This window comes from Apium graveolens, chromosome 10 (genome assembly GCF_009905375.1).
Source record: "Apium graveolens cultivar Ventura chromosome 10, ASM990537v1, whole genome shotgun sequence".
Taxonomy (NCBI): domain Eukaryota; kingdom Viridiplantae; phylum Streptophyta; class Magnoliopsida; order Apiales; family Apiaceae; genus Apium; species Apium graveolens.
In genome coordinates, this window is record NC_133656.1 from 8,574,971 (window position 1) to 8,599,159 (window position 24,189).

General features: G+C 36.4%; 1 pseudogene; it reads left to right on the forward strand.

Annotated features, from left to right (window-relative positions):
- Window positions 1-20,050: 20,050 nt before the first annotated feature.
- Window positions 20,051-24,189, forward strand: part of LOC141690400 (uncharacterized) — a 110,136-nt pseudogene continuing 105,997 nt past the window's right edge.

A 24,189-nucleotide genomic window follows, 5' to 3' on the forward strand; every position in this document is an offset into this window, starting at 1 on the left:
AACTCCATTTTTCGGGTTCTCAGGCATTTCAGGTAAGGAGTCACGAACTACTTCTTGTATAAAGTCCTTGCAATCGGATTAAGCTTCAAAGCTTTTTCCAGCATTTTTCATGCTTCCATGGCATCGTCGGGTCATCGACTAGTTTGAGTCGAGACTTCTAGGCAATGAGTCCTCGCACATATCGGTGCTATCAGCTTTGTATTAGTTTTTGGGTCTTTAAGACTTAGAAGTAAAAACTTCCTGTATAATTTTGTATCTCTTGAGTCATGGCCCTCATGCCTTCCTTCCTCCGGATGTAGAATTCATCAAATTTAGTCATGACTTCACAAGTATCTCATACCTTGTTGGCGAATCTATTGATTCTAAAACTCCAGCCTTCTGGTCGACTTATCTTTAATTTAGACAGCCTGGTTGAACCGTATTTCGGTCAGGATTCAGTCTCCTTTCGAGCTGAATTCTGCTTGACTACTTTTTTTGTGTCAGCCCTGCCCCCCGGGTGCTGTTCACGGATGAACTTCTTTCGAGGTTAGTTCCGCTTCTTAGGGTCCCAGATATTCCGAGTATGGAATCACGAAGAATTTCTTATGTAACACCTCTCAACTAGAGCGTACCTAGGCGCTTTTCCAATGGCTTTCATGCCTCATATGCATTGGGAAACCACTAGCTTTTTTGGTAAACCTTCATAAAATTAACCCAACAATTTTCCACACCTACTGGTGGTATCAACTTGGAATTCATGCTTCAGGTTCCAAAATTTATAAATCTCTATCGTTGAATATACAAACTCAAATAGGACATTATCCTTCATGATTTCCTCCACTAGGATGTAACATTACGTAACATCCATTGAATTTATTCACGGCTTCGCATGCCTTTCTCGTACTTTGTTTTGAATTCCTCATATACTTGAGAAATCACCAACACCGAGTCTCCATAGACTTTGAGGTTTTCAACCCTCAAGGTTCGAGCTAAACCAAGTCTGGCCATTAAGGCCTTATTTTTAACTTCGTCATTCGTTATTGAGAAATCCGATATCGAGGTTAACTATATCATTAATCCGTCATGAATTTACAACACTCACTTTTGATTTGAATGTTCCATCAAAGTAGAAAACCAAATAGTACTTCAGTATGATATCTTTATCTTGTCCTACATGTTTCCTTGCCCTCATAGGGTATCTCATCCTACCCCTCGACTTCTTGGTTGTCAATAGGACATTCAACCATGAAGTCGATCAAATCTTGAACCTTAAATAATGTACATGTTTATACTAAATTTTTCAGGCGCGGTTGTCCACTTAAACCACCTTCCACCAGCCTCAGGGTTGTGCATTGTACCCCCCGGGGCTAGTTTTGTACATTTGGAAATACAGTTTAACTTCCTCATGCCGTGGTCATGGCTAACGCGAACTTCTCAATACTATAGTTATTCACATAATTTTTCACTGTCCCAACACGTGGGTTGCTGAACCTCCATGTCTTTTCTCGCAGGGGCAAGTCTCAATTACACAATTGAGTTTTCCATGTATAAATTTAGTACTTCTTCTGGTGTTCCAATTTTCTGCTTCTTCAATTTCTCAAAGGTTACATGGCTTTCATCAATCCATAAAGGATTCTTTACTTTCTTCAATATTGTGAAGAAGGGCAAACACTTGTCACTGGATTTGGAGATGAACCTCTCCTAAATCGCACTCTTTAGTTTCTCTATTTTCTTAATGAAAGATGAAGGTTACATAACCAGGAATCTTATTAACATTGGCCTTGATTCCCCACTCAGAAATATGGTCCAAAAATTTATAGATCCTACCTCGAAGGCACACCTTGTATGATTTAACATCATCTTGTGGTGCATCGACACTTCAAATGCCTCTCGGAGGTGTTTCATGTATTCTGCCTTGTCTAGGCTCTTAATTTTATTATACCATAGACTCTCATGGTCTTTCAATAGAGACGCTCAAAAAATTTTACTTTCTAACCTTTGGTAGGTGGCATTATTTTATGGTTTCTCGCCTGCCAAGGGAAAGAATTCCTCTTCATTTTCTCATTGTACTCCGGTTACAAGTGGATAAGAATCGTACCTGCTGTTGAATTTCTTTATTGCTCGTCGAACTTTCAGAATTCCACGTCTTCTTTTGGGAGGACCTGCCCCCCGACTCAATCGGGCCTTTAATCATGACAACATATCATAAAAGGCAAGTTGGGAATTAGCCCATTTGCCAAAAATCTTTCAGAGTTTTATATTATAGTGTGACGATCATCGGGTCTTCATGGAGGAATTTCATCCCTTCCAAATTAGAATCATCAAAATTAGTGGCCATTTCCAATGTCGCTCCTTACTGTGTACTATATTTCGGTCATAATCTTTCATTGAGCTTCTTGAAGTCCCATCAGTCGTTAGCCTTCTAAAGATCTTTTTTATAACTGGCACTCAGGGATGCGTGTTTCTCTTGAGTATCTTGTTCTCCCCTATATTATTTATACTCTATTGCTTCCTTCACTATCTTGGTGAACCTGTTCGGTATTTCTCTCTAGACTAGGAACTCAATTTTATTCCTTAGCTTACGGCAATCGTCGATGTCCTCTTTGTGAAATCTTGGATATAAAATCTTGTTCCTCTTTTCAGGGTTGGTGCGCAGTGGCATCGGCCATCGACATTCTTCATCTTTTCATATTTATCAAGACTCTGCTTCTTGGAGCATTAACACGTGCATTTTTGGTGAACTTCGGTTCTCTGTTGTTCTTCATTAAGGGGAAGTCTCCATCAGGGATACTTATCCTTAGCATCACACTTTTGATCCTCCTTTTGCTTCCAGTTGTTATCTTTATCGCCTCCTATTCGGTGTCAAATTCTTCTTCATGTTATTTATTTTCACCTCCCCGCTGTTGTAACCTATGTATGTTTTTCATATTGGTTTCAGCCAATGATAACTTAAAGTTAACATCCTAGGCTCCTTGTTGGACTATCAAAGACATCATATCATTCAAGTATATTGTTATCTAGGATTTTCTTTGAATCGGTCTAGGTCATATAAAGATTTTTTTTATCCTCGTTTAATGTTCTTGGGGATGCAGTGTGGCTCATGCACTTTTGCACCATAATCGAGTCATGCCCCCCGGGGTTTAAGAAAATGTCACGCGCTTTATAAAATCGTTCATCGGCTGTTGTAGTAGAGAGTTTGAAAACTTTTCTACATGGTTATGCGGATTACTAAATCCATCATACACCTAGATTAGGGCACCTTCAGCTTCCTTGAAATATAGGTATTTGTAGTTTCTTTCGTAAAGAGATACGTTGGATCATTCAGGCCTTAAAAGGGCATTAAATCTTTGGGATCAACCCTTAGAATCTCCGTCTTCCTTTTTCATGGAAGATCGTTTAAACCAACTATATTGGGTAATCGACCCTCGGGGTCCAGGCTTTCCAAATTTTGCAAGTAGTCGAGTTTGTTGTTCCCTTTTCAGGTTTCTTTTCCTTCATTAAATCACGAGTTTGATGAGACGAAAATCCGATCTTCATTTTCCAAAGCTTTCAGTCCTTGAGGCCCTCGAGGCTTGGGACATCCTTCTTCGGTCGGTGACTTCATTGACGTCACCTTCTTGGAGTGGCATCCTTATCACTTCAGATTTCATCATCCTCTGTACAGGGACTGGAACAATTACAAACTTGGTCATTGATGGGTTTCAATCCTTGAACATAAGGGGATGTACAGCCTTTGCAAGCTTGATGTTGAATTCTGTTTCCTTGGTTATAACCTTTGAATTCATATCCCAGATCGTCCCTGGTTCAGGAAAGGATAAAATTGGTAGAGCTAAGGTCTCAATTACCATCTGAAATTGGGGATTGGACCCTTAAACTTGAGGATTCTATCTTTTGAATTTGGGGATCTTAAATCGTCCCTTCGAATTAAGATCTAGTTTTTGCCTAACGCATCTCCCAACTTGTTAAAGCTTGTTGATGTGCTCCTCATGAGCTCGAATTCTTTTTCGCAATGGGTTTAGGAATCATCCTTTCACGCCCTCTAGACTGAGAACGTATTCTGGCAATGGGTTATTTATTTCGTGGCTCGGTCACCTTATCAGATGGACGATCACTGTCCTAGGTATTGGAATTAGAGAAATCTCGGAATCTTTTATAAATGAGGATCAGACCCTGGAAATACCGGAATTCATAATCCTACTGCGTTCGACGCTGAAGTTTACTCTAGTCAGGTGGGTTAGCGTTTCTCCTAGATGAAAACATAATTGTTAACATCCGAAATCTGATTGGGGTTTCGTCGGCGAGTTTTACATTCCTTGAGATTGGGGATCAGTCCCTAGAATTAGCTTTCGGGTTACAGGGAATCCCATTATTATGGTACCAGCTTCAAGGTTTTGTGATCGAAAGTTGTGGTGCTTCAAAAGGTGGAAGCGATAACTTGAGTTGTGGCTGGTAGATCTTGATCGCTTTATGTTTCCAAATCTTTTTGGGTTTCCGAATGTGTGCCTCATGAGCACGGATCCTATTTTTTATGACTTGGGGATTCATCCTTTCACGTCTTCGGGGCTAAAACCGCCATTTGACAATAGGTTCCTTAATCGGCTATAACCTTCTTGGGGCGATCTCTTCTTCATATGAACAATCACTATCCTCGTCATAGGGATCACATAAATCTTAACTTCTCCCTTCAATAAGGTTTAACCCTTATAAATAGCGAGGTTCGTACTCCTCATGTATTCGACGTTGCGTTCCTGCTCAAAATTTTACATCCCATAAGGTGGGTGATCATTCACCCTTGAGGGAAGCTCAATTATTAACATTTGAAATTCAGGTGCTCATTAGTGAGAGTACCATCTATAGTTTGGGACTCTTCCCTTGATTCTTCATCCCCTAGAGTTGGAGACCATTCTTTGGATCAGTAATTAGGTAATGGGGATCTCCATCCCTAAGAGATCAGTTCCTCAGATATTGAGGTTTGACTGTGGTGGAGTCTCAACGTTGGATGCAATATTACACATCTCATCAGGTAGTTTCTCGGTACTTTTTCGTGCTTTCATGGTTGTCGTCTTCTTCCCACAGACGGCGCCAAATGTTATGGATAAAAAATATGTATTTATTTATTACGTGTATTTAATATTAGGGTTTGATAAGCTTCGAGCTTTAATGGCTGCGCTTGTGTTTCGTGGCTTGAATCTGCCCTCACAAGATGCCTACGTACCTCGGCATATGCCTAGGATCAAGCCAAAACGTAGTTCTTGGTGATGCATGCCCTCGGGGCTATGGCAGCGAGAGCTCACCAAGGATGTAGTGACTTTCATGTCCTCCAAGGACTAAGTCTAAAAACGTCGTTCCAGGTAATGGCCTCGTGGCTTGTAGGATGCCTTCTCGGCTTTGTGACGTGTGGAGCTCTTGTCCCCAAAATGTTCTGCTGTAGTTGAAGAGGTAAGACCCTTTATATAGACGTTCAGAGTCTAGGAATTAGGATAGAATTGGGTGACTTGATGGGCAAGTCCCCTCCTCAAATTGGACTTTAGAGTCCTAGAAAGCAGGAATTAGTTTCCTTCAGAATTTGGGTTGCTTGGAGGCTACTTCTTGTAGAAGTAGTTACTTATTTGAACACATTTATTGTGTTGTTTAATTAGCCCCTTTATTAATTACGAATTTAATAAATAGTTAGGGTTTCGGACCTCATTAATTGGGCATTCCCCTTTGACCAAATCAGGTCTAATTAATACGACATTAACTCCGCAATTAGGGTTATTTTTATTCCATATCACCGACGTTGGACCGTGATGATGTAATCTGAGTCCTAAAATTTTTAAAATAATATTTAGTGCGTGAAATTAATTTTGGAGCGAAAATTTTATATTATATCGAAGTGGGGAGATAATTGGATTGTGATTGGATTATTGGATTGTGATTGTTATGAATTTGATTATTGTTGGTTTGACGTCGAATTGTTTCGACGGGTAGTCTGATAAACAAAGGAGACGCTGCCCGATTTCCGGGAAATCGAACTACGGAAATACGGGAGCGTATCCGGGGATTATCGGGGCATCGAGTAAGTATAAGTAAATACATATCCGTATGTTTTATACAAAACCTGATTGTATGTTGTAGTGAAACATTTTGCCAAAACCAATAACCCTAATCTCATACAATGACGAGTATATGTATTTTCTGAAAATGAACACCGAACCGATTTCGAGAACGTGAACCCTAATTGTTGTCTGTGTTATTATAATATGAATAATTACGAGTCGGAATCTGCAATCGTATGGGTAGGTTGTTAGCGAGGATATGTCAAGCATAACTAGGTGTCTAACATAAAGTATTTCGACCCTGTAGGTTCTCGTCGGGAAACCGAAAGTGGGCGATGGACCAAAGATGACCTAGTAGTCAGTCGACGAGCTCAGTAGAGTTTCAACGGAAAAACTTGCGTATCAAAGTCGAATCTAATGGGATCCAGTGGTTGGGCGTTAAAGCCTGAGCGACAGAGTCGGCTTAGAATTGATCAGTAATAGTTGTAAAGCCCTGTAAGGCAAGTACTTCTAAACCTTTTTCAAGATATAATGCAAATGTTTCTAAATTCTCTCGTGAAATGTTGTTAAGTATTCAAAATAGCTCTGTTTTATATTGTAAGTACTTTGAATCATACAACATAGAACCCAAATCACCTTATTTGATCTTTGAGCCATAAGCCTTAAATTTTTCGTAAACCGTCCTTTGTTGATTTTCAGATACCAAATCACACAAATACGACACTGCTCCCCAAATGCATAACTACCAAACACCAAACACTGGAACAAAATTGTTTGAAAACACAGAAACTTTTATACTCCAACCATTCTTTATAATATCAAAGAACTATACCTTGAAAATTTATTATTTGTCTAATACCTGATCCTTTTACAGACTGAAAATCGTTTCTTATACATACCCTGATATACCCTTGAGATATCCATGAGTTCCCTTACGTTCTTATTCAAGTGTTTAACCATCATTGATTATGATCTTGTTTTATCGAATTATATTGTTTATCATATTGAATTGCTTTAGAATTGGATAGTTTTTTTTATATGTGGACCAGATTCGTGGTCAGACCATATCAATGGTCAAGTTAGGCCAATGTGCGCCTTGGATCCAGTAATTAGAGCAGTGATGTGTGCTTTGCTCGGGGTTGGTACGTGACTGATCAGCAACCTAACCTTGGTTTTAAAACTTAAAATGAATATCCAATTCTAACGATTTTTAATAATAAACTTGATTCTTCTGAATCATTCCATTTGAACATTGCTTAACCTCAGTTATCACTGTTATGACTTGTTGAGATAGTTAGCTCACTCTTGCGAATCTTTTTATATATTTTACAGTTGAAAAAGATATGGATGATAGTGAAGTTCCTCAGTTCAAAGTGCGGGCTAAAGTTCCAGTTTGAGTTAGATCGAGCTAGCAGGAGCTTCATTCGGTAGAGAGATAATAAGATTGTAAGAATAATTTTATTATCAGTTGTAAGTTAAATTAGTGGGGATTTAGTACGTTGTAATAAAAGTTAAGGTTGTGGCTTGTTTTCATACTTTAACCTATTGCGATCCGTGGTTGTGGAAAGCAGGGTCATTGCAAATAGTATCTTATATACAGGTTCATATATTGTGTATGTGTTGTGGACCCCAAACTTCTGACCCGGGTTTGGAGGGCGCCACAATTCCCGTAATCCTCGGTGAGTCGTAAATACGGTCGTTTTTCAAAGTTCATTTTCTTCGAAAACTAATAGCCTTTACGTACACTCATTTGGTACGTATAATCGTAATATCTACTCCGAAACTCATTTTCTCATGTACTACATAGTGTGGGCTCAAAAGTTATTCTCATTGAACGTTTTAAAGGTCTCAAAAATTCGAGTTATTACATACATTGTCAACTGTTCGATAAGCTTTACATCTTCCAGAAAACTGTGTTTACAGTTCAACAATTGAGGAGCCAGCTCTTCAACAGATGATGGCAAACCTTGGTTATGAAAAATCTTTGTCCAAGCTGAGACAATTGAAGAGGCCCCACATAAGGAGGGAGTGGAGTTTCTTTTTCAATTGCATCACCAAGGCCTTTACAAACAATTGCTCCAACTTTGATGCAATTCCAATCCTTAGTCAGCAAATTGGGTATGCTCTTATTACTAAATCTCATTTTGATTATGCTAGTGCTGTGCTAGGATTTATTGGGGATAGGATGCAAGAGGACAAAAATACTGTATATGTTGCCAGATTCTGTCAACTTATTTACAGTTTTTGTAATTCTGATAAGCCCCAACTAGCTAGTGAGTTGATCCAACCCTTTAAACTTGCTAAAATGGCCTTCACTGACTTATTATCTACTGATAATAAAAAGACTGTACTAAGACCCCTCCAAATTCCACAATCAATCAAACAGGTCTTAGTAAACCCTGATCCAAACACCTATACTGCCATATATCCTGATGTACAACCATCCCAACCTTATCAGCACCTACAAAAACTACATAACCTACCACTTCTCAACCTTAACAAACTCAACCTACCATCAGAATATATTTCCAGCCAGCACACTCTCAACCTCAACAATCTGCTGCAACATCAAGATCTAAACCTTCAAGAACAAAATCTGTTCCTAAATATCTATCAAAGAGAAGAAGGATGATCCTTAGGGATGAATCAGATGAAGAAGAAGCACAGGTTCATGCATCAGAACTTGTGACAGTAGAAGCTGAAGGGTCAACCCATCAGAAAAAGACTGAAGCTGAGGGTTCTAATATTTTGAAGAGGAAAAGAACTATAAGTTCTGATGCTGCTAAGGCAACTCCTTCACTATCCAGGACATCAAAGAAACAGAGAGCAGGAAGGCATTTGGCACAACCTCATTCTGAGGATACTCAAGAAGCTGAGGAAGGGGATCAGGAATCTATGATCTCATCAGAACCTACTGTAATTGAAGCTTTGCCATCTTCAACTCAAGCTAAAGACACTGTTTTAGAAACAGTGATTACACCTCCTGTTCCAACTGTGCTCTATCTGGAAGCTCCTACAGTACAAGTGACAACTCCACCAGTTTCTCCATTATATGCTGATATTCCTACCACACCTATTCTGGATGTGGACAAAGATGAAGTTGTACCAGAATCGCCTTCAGTGACACACACTTTGGTACTATCAGAAGATGATGAGTTTTCTGCAAGTTCTGGAGAGTCAGCTCCAGTTAATACTCCAGCTCCCATTTTTGGAAAGGAGGCACTGATTGAAAAGTTTGTTGAACAAGCTGTTCCTGTTCCTTGGTAAAACTTACAGAGGGGTTGAGTGGACCAAGAAGTGGAATAAATCTTATTTCATTCCAAGCTCAAAAGTTCTGACAGAGCACATTGCCAAAGCTGATGAGCTGATGACAAATTCTGATTTCAAGCACCAACTCAAAGTCATTGCTCTAAGTACCAACTCTCTTCAAGGTCTACACTCTCAAACTCAAGAAAATGTTGATAAACTTCTAGAAAGAGCTGATAAGCTGGATATGGAGATCAAGCTAGATAAAAAGAGGTTTATCAGACCTATTCATGAGAAAGTTGAAGCTATTGAGAAGGTTCAAGAAAAGCAACAGGCCCAAATTACTGAGGTCCTGCAGAATCAAGCCTCTCAACAAGCTCAACTGAATGAAATTCAATCTTCAGTAGAACTTTTTCTCTCTCTCCTACTACCAGATGATGCCCAAAAGGGGGAGAAGGTAGTTAAGTCCAAATGCTCACCTACTCAAATACTGAAGAAGAAAGATGATAAAGGTGATGACCAGGGAAACCCTAGCAAGGGCAAGGGTCAAGGTCAAGGGCAAAGCAGCAAAGTTTCTTCAAGGAAACTAATTTTTGATGCTAGCAAATCTTCTACACAGAAGAAGACAAGTTCTGAAGCTGCTCAAACTCAAAATCTGATAGCAATTTCTGATAATCAAAATCTGATATCAAGTTCTGATGTTCTGAATCAAGGAGGAAGTAAAGACTCTCAGAAGTTTTTGCAAACTCTGAAGCTAAAGGGAAAGCAGACTACTGTCTACTACAAATATCCTAAAATTCAGACACTTGATTAGGAAATTGCTAGAAGATTATTTCTCAAAAATAATTCTGGAATGGATTTAGAGAATCTCAAGGAGGAAGAAGCTAGATTTGCAGCTGAGAAGACAAATCTCAAGTCTAAAGCTTCTGATGCAAAGAAACCTCCAAGGCCTAAGGTGAAAGGCATTGTGATCAAGGAAAGGTCAAATTTTGTGGCTTCAAAGCCCAAGACAAGATCACAAGTTGAGATTGATCCCAAAGATAAAGGGAAAGGAAAGATTGATGAACCAGCAAAGCCACAGGAGATGAAGATTCCTCAAATCCTGATAAAACCTGTATGCAAACTAGTTCAAGTATTTGATGATGCTGCTGCAGTAGATGAAACTGTTCAAACTCTGAAAAGAAGGAAGATATCAGAAGAAACCAAGACAACCTTTGACACAACTTAAGTTGTTCATAATGAAGAACAACAAGCTACAGAAAAAACAACAAATCCTGATCAAGTCATCAAGACATCAACCTCTGAAAGTGTTCAAGTTGATTTGAATAAATTGACATTTACTGATAAGAGAAAACTCCTATGGAAGAATGTTAATCCATCAGATCCTAAGAAATGCCAACTGTTATATGATTTCATGACTGTTGGATTGAAAGCCATAGAAGCAAGAGACAAAACTGGACTAGGTTCTGATGAAGCCAAGATCACGACAAGAGTTGAAGTACTTACTAGAGATCCATTTTTATTGACTGACAAACCTCTTGAAGAAGTTATACAGAAACACATTGATAAGGTTATATCTGTTCAAGTGGACTAGATGCTCATGATAAGCATAATGTCAAAGAAAATATGATTATATTTCTTGAAGATAGAAGAACATATCAAATGTGAGAATCAAATATGCTGAACAAATCTCTGAAAGAACTTCAATTCTTTCATTATCTTTTAGAGATAAAGTCTGAGATTACCTTGAGATGGTCAAATTTTATCATGAAGACCATAAGGGATAAAGCAAGAATTTCTGGTTCAAGGGTTATAGAATTCATTCCTAATATAGTTGAAGATGATGGAAGTGAAATTCCAATGAAGAAGGATTCTGCTAAACTTGAAGTCATTCTGAAAGAGAAATGTCTGTGTTACAATGAAGACTCATCCCATCCAAGAGTAATCAGACTTGGTGATGGTTTAGAAAGAAATCATATCTCAGCACTTAGGACTACAATCTACCAGATTGGAAGTCAGGGTGAAGAATTGAAGCAAGTCAAAGCTACACTAGCTCAAGTCCTGAGGAATAAAGAAGAAAAGCTGATTTCAAACTTTGTCAAGAATCACTTTGGATTCAGATTGACTCAATAAGATTGGTTAAAGCTACAAAGACTGTAAGTTGTAGGTAATTCTCTAATTAAACTCTCACTGCATTTGTACTTAAATGTTTTTGACATCATCAAATCTATTAACTTGTATATTTTTCATAATTTACAAGTTGGGAGAGATTGTTAGATATATTTGAGATGTCATGTCTAATCTAATTTGTGTTTAGTTTTCAGAACATAACAACATGACTTATCAGGACTTACTGAAATCGGAACTTACTGAAGTCAGAACTTAATATCAGAACTTAAGGCGTTAGAAGATATATATCAGGACTTAAGTGCGGGAAGACACTACTAGAAAAACGTCAATAGACATCGGCTAAAAACCGATGTCTATGAATGCAAAAATCTGATGTCTTCGTGGGTGATGTTAAAGACCCCCGCATTTAACATCGATTTTAAACTGATGTTAAATAGAGATATAACATCAGTTCCTTGTTTAAAACCGATTTCGGTACCTTGATATTAAATTTTTCATGCATATCTAATCTTCATATATCATTATAATATGATATATTTATCAATTTAAACACATTTGAGATAAGAAAAATCTTTTCATTTACCCATCAAACTGATGTTACTAATACCAGTAACATCGGTTTTCAAGATAAACCGATGTAAACATAACTTTTAACATCGGTTCTTTATTTCAAACTGATATCTATTGGTGACAAACCGATATCTATAAAGCTTAGTAACATCGGTTTTCTGTTTTAAGGTTTTTTTTGTTTTAGTATTTAACATCAGTATTAGTCAGTATTACTGATGTCAGTGTTCAACTAAAACTGATGTATTAAGCTTTGGAATACATTACTTTTCACTGTAATGATGTATGTGCCTGTTTTATTAATGCACATTTTAAAAATATAGATGCCAAAAATTTGTCAAACCAATGAACTACCAAAACAAATTCTTGCATAATACCACTTATCTATAAATCTAACAACCAATATTCAAACATACGGTACAACAGATTCATCTAATCCAAATATCAAGTACTACACATATCCAACCATCTATTCTACTACTGTATATACAAAGAATTTGACTTGGTACCGCCAATAACATGTAAAAAATCATTTGAGGAATGCGCTTGTTCTTCTCCATCTTCCCACAGAGACAAAGAAAAACACCAAAAACAAAGCATGACATTCACCCGCCACTTTACTATCTCAAGACTAGTTGCTAGTTGACACCTATGATTATTTACCGATGCAAGTAGCCTATGGTCAGGATTACAGGTTTCTTGAGCAAGACTTTGCTCGAGCAACAAAACTCAAAACACTGATTCCATCCTATAACAAAAATCAACCATTTTAAGTCATAGCATAAGCAAGAACTTAAACATATTCTCTTATAATGTATAAGATGACACTCATACTCAATATACAAATCAAAAAAATCAAAAACAAGTTTTAAAATTACCATTTCAAGGACTTCTCTTCTATTGTATGCCCTGTCAGAGATCACAATAAGTTCATAATATTTGTAGTATAGTACTTCCAATTATAATATTTCGGCCTAACTCCGGTCCATTGCTATTGCATAAGGACACAAACAGACTAGCATCTAAAAACAATCACAACATATACTTGGGCACCTTTGTGAAAGTCTTTCTTTTCGACTTCAGGTAACACGTGTTCAGAATACCTGCCACTCCCATGTGGACCAGGATCCCTGGATCTGGAAAATACATGAAGATGCATACATTATGATGGCAGTACAAAATATGTAGGTTCAAACAAAGTTAAAGATACCAAGGAACTGTAGCCTTACGGGGCCATGGCCATAAGACAACACCAGTATACCACATTCTGACCAGCTATAGGACATTTACTTGCATCACTAGTTTACTGTGTTTTAGTTATTATCAGCTTTATTGCCATCTTTTCAACTCCACAAGCCCATAATCAGTGACGAAGATGCTCTCGAAAAACTGTAGATGTCAGCCCTCACCAAATTATCGGGTATTGGCAAACTAATATGACACCTAATTCAAGCCGATAGCCAATTACTAAATGTTAAAATCAAGCTGAGATAGTTCCAGATTAGTGACATAGAGTAGTACACTAGTACTAAAACACACTACTGCCTCTGACTCGGTGCATGAGCATATTACCATATAAAGTAATCGAAGATGTATGAACCGGTACTTATCAACTCTCTGAATTAAGGTACACCAGTTTTGAACACTTGCAAGTTGCAGCACATACCACCTCCAAAAATTTTATCAGCAAAGCCTTCTGCACCATGCATAGTCTTTTAAAATATAAACCTTATTATTTGTTTTGTGCAACTGTTTAAGAAAATATCTCTATACTAGATCATTGAATTACTGTTCTCTTACTATGTTTAAAGAAAATTCTTGATGGGTTGTTAATGAAACTTTTAAGTGGATTATTTTTTTATTAATAAACACATTTACTTACCTTGCCTACAACACCAAGAACTATTGTTGCATCAGAGCATCCGTACACTGTATCAATTCGAATTTCAGATAGAGAGGAAAGCAGTTAATTACTTCTTCAAGTCCTTTACAGAAAGCAGTTAATTTGCATGTTCCCAGTGACAGGTATGACCCTGAAGACTTGCTGCCCATAACCCTGAAGACTCATCATATAGCTTCGCTAACCTCTTCTACAACACCTCAATCTCCGTCGAAGAAACGGATACGCTAGGCGGCTTCAACTGCTTCCTGGCTCTGGTAGAACTGAGGTGAGTGGCCGCTGAAGAGAAGGTGGTCTGAAATGTGTTGAAGGCTGAGAGTATCCGGACTGACTAGCACGTGGTGGTTGTTATTTTTTTAATGTTGTTTTATGTTGTGCTCTAAAATAGATGTGTGGAGCGGCGAATGAGAAGACATGGATTATAGGTGAAATCTAGCAACAATTATTAACAACTGACTGACATAGTGATAAGTCATGTTCCTAGTTACCCGAAAAAAAAGAAGTTGCAGATTGCGAAAGAACTTGGATTACATCCGCGACAGGGTTCGATATGGTTCCAGAATAAGAGAGCTTGATATAAGTCGAAGCACTTCGAGAATGACCACATTGTATTACAGGCGAAATACGACAATCTTGCTGCTCAGTTTGACATTTTGAAGAAAGAGATCAATCATTAGTCTTATAGGTAAAACTAACCCTGTTTTTTTAAAATTTAGCAAGTTACTTTTGTACTGTTGGATTCCACTGGTCACAAATTGTAGCAAATATGAACAAAGATAAGCTCATAACCGTACTTACTAGATTCAGATTAACACAGAGTTCAGGCCTAATATGCAGAATTATTACTAATCTGAAGATTTTAAATTGAAGGCGCTAATACATTACTAATATGATGAAAACTTGTTCTTCATAATAAAACATATATAAACTAACCTCGGGAGAAGAGAGATCTTCAATTGTAATACGCCCAAGGCAACTGCTGAAATTACTCCTACTAGAATTAGTACTTGGAATCTTGGTGCCGAGGCTTGGGAAGCAATCATGTCTAGCAAACGAAGCAAGCTTAAGATCAAGTGAGGACACCTCAGGAAAATATGCAGATAGCAGCTGCTTTCAAGTTCTAACATTTTAGAATATTAGTGCACAGCTTCAACTACTACCACAAAAAGAAAATAAAAGTAGGCACCATCTCTACTGCCACGAGAATCTTTATCATCAAAAGATTATTAAAATTCGAGAATTAGACATTGTTACTGTGGAATCTTTGTCAGCAAAAGATTCCTGAAAGTCGAGAATTTGACATTGTTACTGCCAAACTATAAATCAAGAATTCATATTTCTTTACATTAAGAACCAAATATTTACCAGCCTCTAGTATTCCCTCTTCATATTGTTACTACAACACCTTTTATCTGTTATTTTGATGTAAACAATACCAGATTTGAGTTCCTTTTTAGCTAATAATATCAGGTCAATTCAGTTCTATTTACTAGCACTAATGAGAGCCCACAAAGGGTACATTTGACATTTTCTCATTCCTCTGTGATATCTTAACTAGCACCACATTTTATTAATTACCTCAAAATAGATGCCACTCTTTCTTTAAAGGTTCCTCAAGATCCAGTCATTTTTGTACATCAACCCAACATAAATTCTTATTAATCTATAGAAGAGATTAACAATGATCTTTAAGAAATGCCTCATGGTTTACAAAGAATGAAACAACTAGCATAGAAGAGATTAGCAATGATCTTAAAAAAAAGAAAATTCACTTGGTGTTGAATTGTCCTAATTTAGTCCAGATTCCAGAACAATACTTAATAACTTCAATTCAGTATATATCATGACTTCAAAAAATAAAAAGACAGATCGAGGCGATTATACATATGTAAATAAGTGAGCTATATTTGCAACTAGCAGAAAATAGAAGAAATAATGTGTGAACCTCAGATACGATTTCCAACGGGATCAGAGTCCCCGAGACACTGACCACCACAGATGTATAACATACATCACTACATATCAAACTTGTACAAACAATAAATCTATTGAAGATATATATACCAAGCAACAACTAACATCAATAAATATAACTGATACTAAGTTAAAATTAAATATTCAAGCAAAACAACTCATCGTTGACAGAGAAAGACAGAACAAGCAAAGAAGCAGATTAGAAAGGAACTTTATTATAAGAAAATTCGATAGGTGTAAAAATTGTTTTGAATTCTGATAAATTAAGAAGAATACTTTATAACATCAATTCAAAAGATAAAAAAACAGAGCGAGGAGATTACACATCATAATACATGTAAATAACTAAGTTGGATTCACAAATAGCAGAAATAGAAGAAATAATGTGCATAAAGAAGGAATTATAATTAAACAATGTGCGTAGCATGAAATACAATTTATACGAATCAACAGCTATACTCAGTAGATATAGTTGATACCTCCAGGAGACTCAAGAGGAGAAACCGCTCACTACGCAGATTTCCATAGTTTTCCATAGACTCAAGAGGAGAAACCTCGAAATAAAACAAAGAGATAATCACGAAATCCATCAATGTACTAAATAAATCATAATACTCACATAAACAAAGCCTCAACTAATTAACATATCCCCAGCTAATTAAAAGATTAGGATTTTAAATTGAAACCCCCAATTTGAAACTGGGTGTTTAAAGCTTACCCAGTTAAAGTTAGCCTCATTCTTGAGGTTCTCACCTTTTTAAACCTCCGACTCCAAAATTTTCAACCGCTGGACTCGAAATCCCCAAATTGAAATCGAATCTTTGACCTCGAAGCTTGGAGAGAGAAAATTTGGGGGAGAAATGCTTGTCAAAATTGAATATTGTAGATCTTCATCAGCGATGAGTACACTATTCTTGTTCTTCAATCGAGTTCTTGTTCGGTCTGGAGAGAGAGAGAGTAGAGAGTAAAGTTATTTCTTTGATTTTATGATTGGTGTAAGTGTTAAGTTGAAAAGAGGGGGAAATGAAAAAAAACTAAGGAAAAAAATGGGGGAGTTGAAAGAGGGAATCGAAATTTTGTGTAAGGGGGGAAAATGGGGAAGGCGCGTTTCAGTAAATTTTAAATTATACTTACAACATCGGTTGGGTTAAAGCACCGATATGTATATTAACAAAATACACCGGTTAGCTAAAATTGATGTAGAAAATACCTTTTACATCGGCTCCAGAAGCAATCGATGTCTAAGAGGCGATGTATATTCTACTTTTTCTAGTAGTGAGACTTCAGATAAGGAATGCGACTGACTTACAGGAGAAGATCTGGACTAAAACAGAAGAAGATATGCATGAAGAGTTAGAGGACTAGAAGACTTGTAGAAAATATCTGATTGATATATTTTAGGAGACAGAATTATATTCCATATCAATTAGAAGATATCTTGTAACTGTGTACTATATAAACACAGCTTAGGGTTTACACTATAAGTGTTATCATTATCGAGAAGATTATACATTGTAACCTAGCAGCTCTTAGTGATAATGTTCATCATTGAGAGAGAACAACAGTTCTATTGTAACAGAGTTTATTTGAATATATTTTATTTTTGTTACATACTTGTGTTGAAATCGATTTGATTGTATAAACACTATATTCAACCCCCTTCTATAGTATTGTGTGACCTAACAATGAATGTTCTTAATTGATTTTTGGGCGTTTTTGATTCAAGGATTATTAGCTTAATTGGTTTATAACATTGGATAGATCGTGAAATAAGAAATCGATTGGTACTGGTGTCATGGATAGAGGGTAACGGGAAGTGGTCCATCGGAAAATCGAGTGAGACGGCGGCGAAAACTTCCGATCGAATTTTTGGGCTGTTCGTCGATTATTTGATTAATTTGTTAACAAAATCGTGTTTCTGGAAGCATATGGATCATTTACTGTTGTTTTGGTGCATTTCCGGAGCGTTTTCAAACCGCCGAAAAAGCTCCATTGCGGCAGCTATGGAGTTCCGGCTGGCGTGGTGGAGAAGAAGGAGGGAACGGTGAAATTACCATTTCAAACCCTATTTTGCAAAACTTTACACTTCAGTCCCTAGAACTTTCAGAAATTATAAAAATGAGATTTTTGTTTTAAAAAATTTTGAAAATAGTATTTCCTTTTTATTTTATTTTCATAAAATTGTTATTAATTATTTAAAATTCCAAAAATCATTATTTTTAATTCTGATTTTTAATTTAAAAATAAATATGAATTATTTATTTAATTAATTTTAGGTAATATTTAATTATTTAATTGGTTAATTAATTTAAATATTAATTGATTAATTAATTTAATTAGTTATTAAATAATTTTTATTGATTATTTAATTAGATTTAATCATTTCATTTGATATAAAAATTTCGAAAAATAGTTTCGAGCTTTATAATATTATTCTAAATTATTTTTGAGGCTCGATAATTATTATTAAATGATTTTGAAGTAAGATTCGGGTATTCGAACCTTGTTATTTATTTATAAAATAATTCGTTGACCTATTTTAATTCCGAAAAATATTCAAAAAATCATATTAAATACCTGGAAAATAATTTTAACCCGAATCATCTTTGAAAAAAATATTTTTATTGAATATCTTACGTGCTATGTGCTCTATGTGATCAGATTGATGTATAATATGCATGTATGTACATTGTTTGACGATTTTTGTCGTAACTTTCAATCTGTAAGTCGGATTTGGGTGAAACGAATGGTAGATAGAAGCTTGTAATGAATAGAATAAGATGAGAATAAGTATTAATAAATACTTGTGATGTCTAGCAGAGGAACCGAGATGTAGAAAGGGAAAATAAGTGGTTAGTGAGTAAAGATCAATAGACGAGTACTGGTAAAGTGAAAGCGGATTGAGATAAGGAACGTATTTCTGAACCTTTCTTGATATATGTTGCTAAATATCCCAAATAGTTCTTGTTTTATATTACAAGTGCTTTGAAGAACTTAACCATACACCCTAATACTTCTTATTGATCTTTGAGCCGTAAGCCTTATTCTTTATAAACCAATGATTGTTGAATACCCAAATACAAATCACATATATACGATATTATTCCATAAATATATACATATCATATGTCATTCACTGAACTGGATTTTCTTATCATACAAACCTTTATATCTTGTATCTCAGAAGACTAATTCTTGTAACCATTACACCCTTGTTCTTCTACTATCTGATTCTTTCCCAGGATGAAAGCAAATCCTTATACATACCGTGTTATACTTTATGGTGTTTATGAATCACCCTATGCTTCAATATAAATGTTGTTTATGATTCTGCTTATTGATTTACATTGTTTATCATGTTTTTATTATATAATTGGATTGTTTTTAAATGTGGACCAGATTCATGGTCAGACCAGATTCGTGGTCATATTAGGCAAATGTGTGCCTTGGATCCAATATATAGAGCAGAGCTGTGTAACTTGCTCGGGGTTAGTGCCTGACTGATCAACAACCTAACCTTGGTTTTTAAAATAAAAGTGAATATTGATTTCTAATCATTGCTTATCAAGAAACTTGATTCCTTATATCATTTCAGTTGATCATTGTTTAATCTCAGTACTATCACTGTGGATTGCTGAGCTAGTTAGCTCACTCTTGCGAATCTGTTTATATTTTTCTCCAGTTAAAAAGGAAACTGTTGGTAGCGAGGATCCCCAGACAAGTGTGCGAGCTAGGATTCCAGTTTGAGACGGAATAAGCTAGCGAAAGACTTTTGTTTTTGTTTTAAGTCTGAAAGTTTGTAAGAATGTTTTATTTTCAATTGTAACTTAAACTAGTTTGGATTTGGTGCATTTTTAATATAAATAAGGTTATGGATTATGTGCATACTTTAACCTTTTGCGATCCATGGTTATGGTAAGTAGGGTCATTGCATATATTATTTTCATAAACAGGTTTCTTAAAGTGTGCGTGTGTTGTAAACCCGAAACATCTAACCCATGTTTGGAGGGCGTCACAGGTTTGGTATCAGGGCTACAAGTTATAAGTCATTGACACATGCCTAGACTGTCGGGGATGGGTAGAGGGTTAGGATTATGATTAAGAAATAGAAAGACAGGACGTCGAGAGGTTGAGTGTGACTGTATAGTAGGTTTTGGTATGATTCGTGTTGTGATACGAAATTCTTATACTGTGAGTTGATTTTCAGATTACAACGATGGTAAATTCCTTTATTCCTGTACCATCTGATCATTCAGAGCTTTTAGTTAAAGGACCGTCATCTGAGCTGCGCCCTGCTCTTCCACCAGTGTTAGCCATAGTACCTCCTATTGTGATGGCTGCACCACTTCGAGCTATTCCACCCCCTGGTATGAGACCACCTATTCGACGACCCTCACCTGCTGATTCTGACCCTACTGGATATTCGGTTACAGGTGCATCTTTCTAGTTTACTCCACACCGTATTCCATACCATCAGTATAAGGCTATTTTTCTGGAGCGAGAGGCCCCGTTGGCACAGATTCACGAGCTACAACACATTGTGAAGATCATAGATGTTGACAGGAGTACGAGGGAGCTTCGGGATGAGATTCATGTGACCTGAAGGGTATATGAGGCTAGACTGCATGGAGCTACTTGTGAGTATGCGGCCCCAGGTGCTCTTCTGGGGTGGGCCAAAGAGGTGTTAGAGGATCTTGCGAGGCTTGGTGGACCAGAGTTTCCCTGAAGCTAGACCATAGAGATGTTGTGGTAGTGGTTATATGTATATTAGTGTGTGGTGTGCATCATCCGACTTTTAGTTTGTATATATATATATATATATATATAGACTAGACTTTCTGGCTAGTGGATTGGCCTGTTATACCTTTTGCCTTTGCTGAAACGTTTTCACGCTTGTACTACCAAGCTTTGATATATATATATATATCAGTACCTTTCATTTTTCAGCATTACCATTTACATTATTGCACCTGTTTTATCTTACTTTACTTACTGCACCAGTTATAAACTCTTGTGATAACATGTACCCTTTCCCTTAACTGTTTACATTTTGTAAAGAAGCAGGCAATTTACTTAGTTCAACCATTAAAAATGTTTTCAAAAAGACATATTTTTGTTTTACAAAATATTTTCATAAAAAGGATTTGCATTAAAGGCTAAATAAGTTATTTGATTCTTTATAGAAAATGCCTTACAGAAGAAATACCCGTTGTGATGGCCTCAACCCCGGGGTCAGGGGCTGAAGTCATCAAAATATAACAAACCACGAATATAAACTACTAATAAAACATTATTAAATATACACGACCCCAAACCAGGATCCGATACAAGTTCAAGTATTATTTAGGTTACAACATTACAACTAATTTGTTCCATAACCCGACATTCTAACTTATTACAATAACTCATCAGACCTCAGGGTCTGATATAAACTACCTCAGAAGTGCCGGGACCGGAGGGTGCTGACACTCTATTCTGCCCTGGTCTTCTAGACATCTGCAAATACAAAACAAGCTACAAGGGTGAGTAATCAATTGCTCAACAATACCACTATATGAATAACAAGTAAAATAGTGTATATAAAAACAGTATAGGAACATATATCATAACTCATTTATGAAAACAAGTAAAACAGGTATAAACTGGATATCAAAACTAGCATGCTCTGAAAAACAATATCAGCCGTGGTGTGCTGTGTAAAAATACTAGAGTCAATTTTAGCATGCTATTTTCCTTTCCAAAAACACCGTCCCATTACAGGAACCATAAATCATATGTCCCGTTACGGGGACCACAAAACTGTTTGTTCTGTTACGGGAACCACTAAACCAAAATCAGATATATAATTGGACGAATCCTAGGGACAGCTGATCAGTCTATTCCACCACAACCTGTTCCGGAACTCAGAGACTAGCTAGATCTCTGTCATGCTGGACTAAGTGGTTTAAATAGGGCGCGCAACCGACTTAGCCTCTTACGCAAACCTGCTGGGCCGTTACGGCCTCTTACACAACCATCCAATATCTGATCCGTTTTTATCCAGTTTTCACAATCATTTATACATATCTCTTTTAAACAATTATATCACAACAAACATTTGAAAACTTTTCTCATTATAATCATAATCTAGAGATATGTTACGACCGGTATTTTGTGTAATATTATTTGCGAACTCTGTATAATATTAGAGTCGATTATAAATATACTTATTGATTGTACATTTGTGTGAATGGAATTTGCTGCATTATAAATTCCTTTATTTAAAATATAAATTTTTTAAAGCGAGAGTTTTATTAATTGTTCTTATTCTTGATTTATAGATAATATTCTTTACCATGAGAAAATTATCTTTTAAAATTATTTCATTCACAAATCACAAAATTGATCTCATAAAATTTCTAAAAACCCAAGTTATTTTATGGTACAACTTTTATAATTTTTGAAATTTTATTTTATTTTAAAAAAGTAAATCTTTGAAATTAGTTGTTTAGTAATTAGCAATTTACATGGATACCCATGCATGCAAATACGCTCCCATTCAACTTAAAGGCTAAAAAGACAATTCATACCCCACTAACTCTCATTTATCCACCAAAAGACCAAACTAACCTTGCATGCAATTTTGCTTAGCTTTGGGGGAAGGGCACTCTTATAAATACTAAACTCCACTCATTTCTTGGTGCATGATGATCAAAAAGAGGAGAGTTAATCCAAAACTACACTCCACTCAACCTCACCATTTTCACTCTCAAAATTTTCTCCCCCCCTCTTTCTTCCATTCAGCCGAAGACCCCTTCCCCCCATCTCCTTCAGTTTTTCTTCAACAAATCCTTGTCATTCTAATGTAATTTCACTACCCATAAATATATAATACACTTTCCAAGAAGTTCCATGCTTAGGAGATGAAGTTTAATGCTTGCATGTCTTGTTTTTATTTGATCTCCAAGGAGAAACTCTTAATTCATGTGGATTAAAGAGTTCTCCATGAGATATAATTTTATGTGCATAAACTAAGTGTTTCCTTGATTAAAACTCCTTAAAACACTTGCATGATACTGATCTCTAGTTGTAATGCCATGTTTTACTTTGCATGTTAGAGATAGGGCATTATTTTCAAGAATGATCAAGCTATATATGCTCCCTTTTTCGACAATATACATGCATGTTTGGTTTGTGATTAAATTCGACCTATATAGGCTAAAAACAAATTGTTTCCTTGATATCATGCTTGATCTTAGTTGTTAAAAGATAGTGTGCATGATCCCTTGAAATAATTTAGTATTTTAAGTTGAATTTATGAGCTAATAATCCCATTGTTTAGTGGAACTTGTTTTTGTGATCATTGTGAGTTGCATGTTAAGTTTTAGTTTGCATGTTGGTGCTATAGGGCATGAATGATCTCCATTCTTGTTTGAGGCATTAGTTTAGAGTCTTATAGAAGTAAAGTTGCCTTGGTTGAGATTTAATTCGTGGTTTTGAAGTGGGAGTTAAGGTGGAAAGGCTAGGATAAAACCCTGATTTTTTTTTTCAGATTTGCATGTGAGTTGTGTGTTGATTTTGAATGGGCATTTCTTAGGCCTTGTTAGGCCCAAGCCACGGAGAGTTAGTACTTGGGTTGTAGTTGAGTCCAGAAGCCATAACTTAGAGAAACTCAACCATTTAGTGAGGTGCACACACCAAAACTTAGATTCTGCCAGAATCGGGGACAGTTTGAGTTTAAGGAAGAGTTTCAAGTTGAACCATGGAGGTTTAGAGTTAGAACCAATGAGTTTAAGTTAGTCCAAAATAGGGCAGTTTTTAGGACACCCATTTAGAGTTGTGTCAACTTTGAGGTTAGGCCCGAGAAAATCTAGGAAGGCCCTTAGTGTCATTTCAAGTGCACAAGTTAGCTTATAGACTTAAGAATCCAGTAGGTCAGTTTTGGTTAGGATTATTCGAGCTTTAGTGGTGTCAAAAACCGAGAGTCTCCTAAGGTGTCGCCATAAGTGAGCAAGTGAGAACGCTTTCTTTTAGCGTTTAATTTTTTGGACCCTATGAGTGAGGCATAAGTGAGCCCTAGTGTTTGCATTTAGATATAGGTCAGTAGAGTGTTAGGCCAAGGTTTTGGCTAAGAGAATTGGAATCACCAAGTGTAGGCTCTTCAAGAGTCGAGACTAGTTTAGTAGGGTGTCGCAAGTGGAATTATGGAGATTTAAAAGTGAGATCATTCAAGTCCCGAATAAAGCACCAAGTCTAAATAATAGTATGAGTATACCTATCTGTGTTATGTTCTCCAAGGTGCTACTATATGTATATGTGCATGGTATTATGTGTTAACTTAGTGTCTTACACAATATAAGACACTAAGCGTTACTT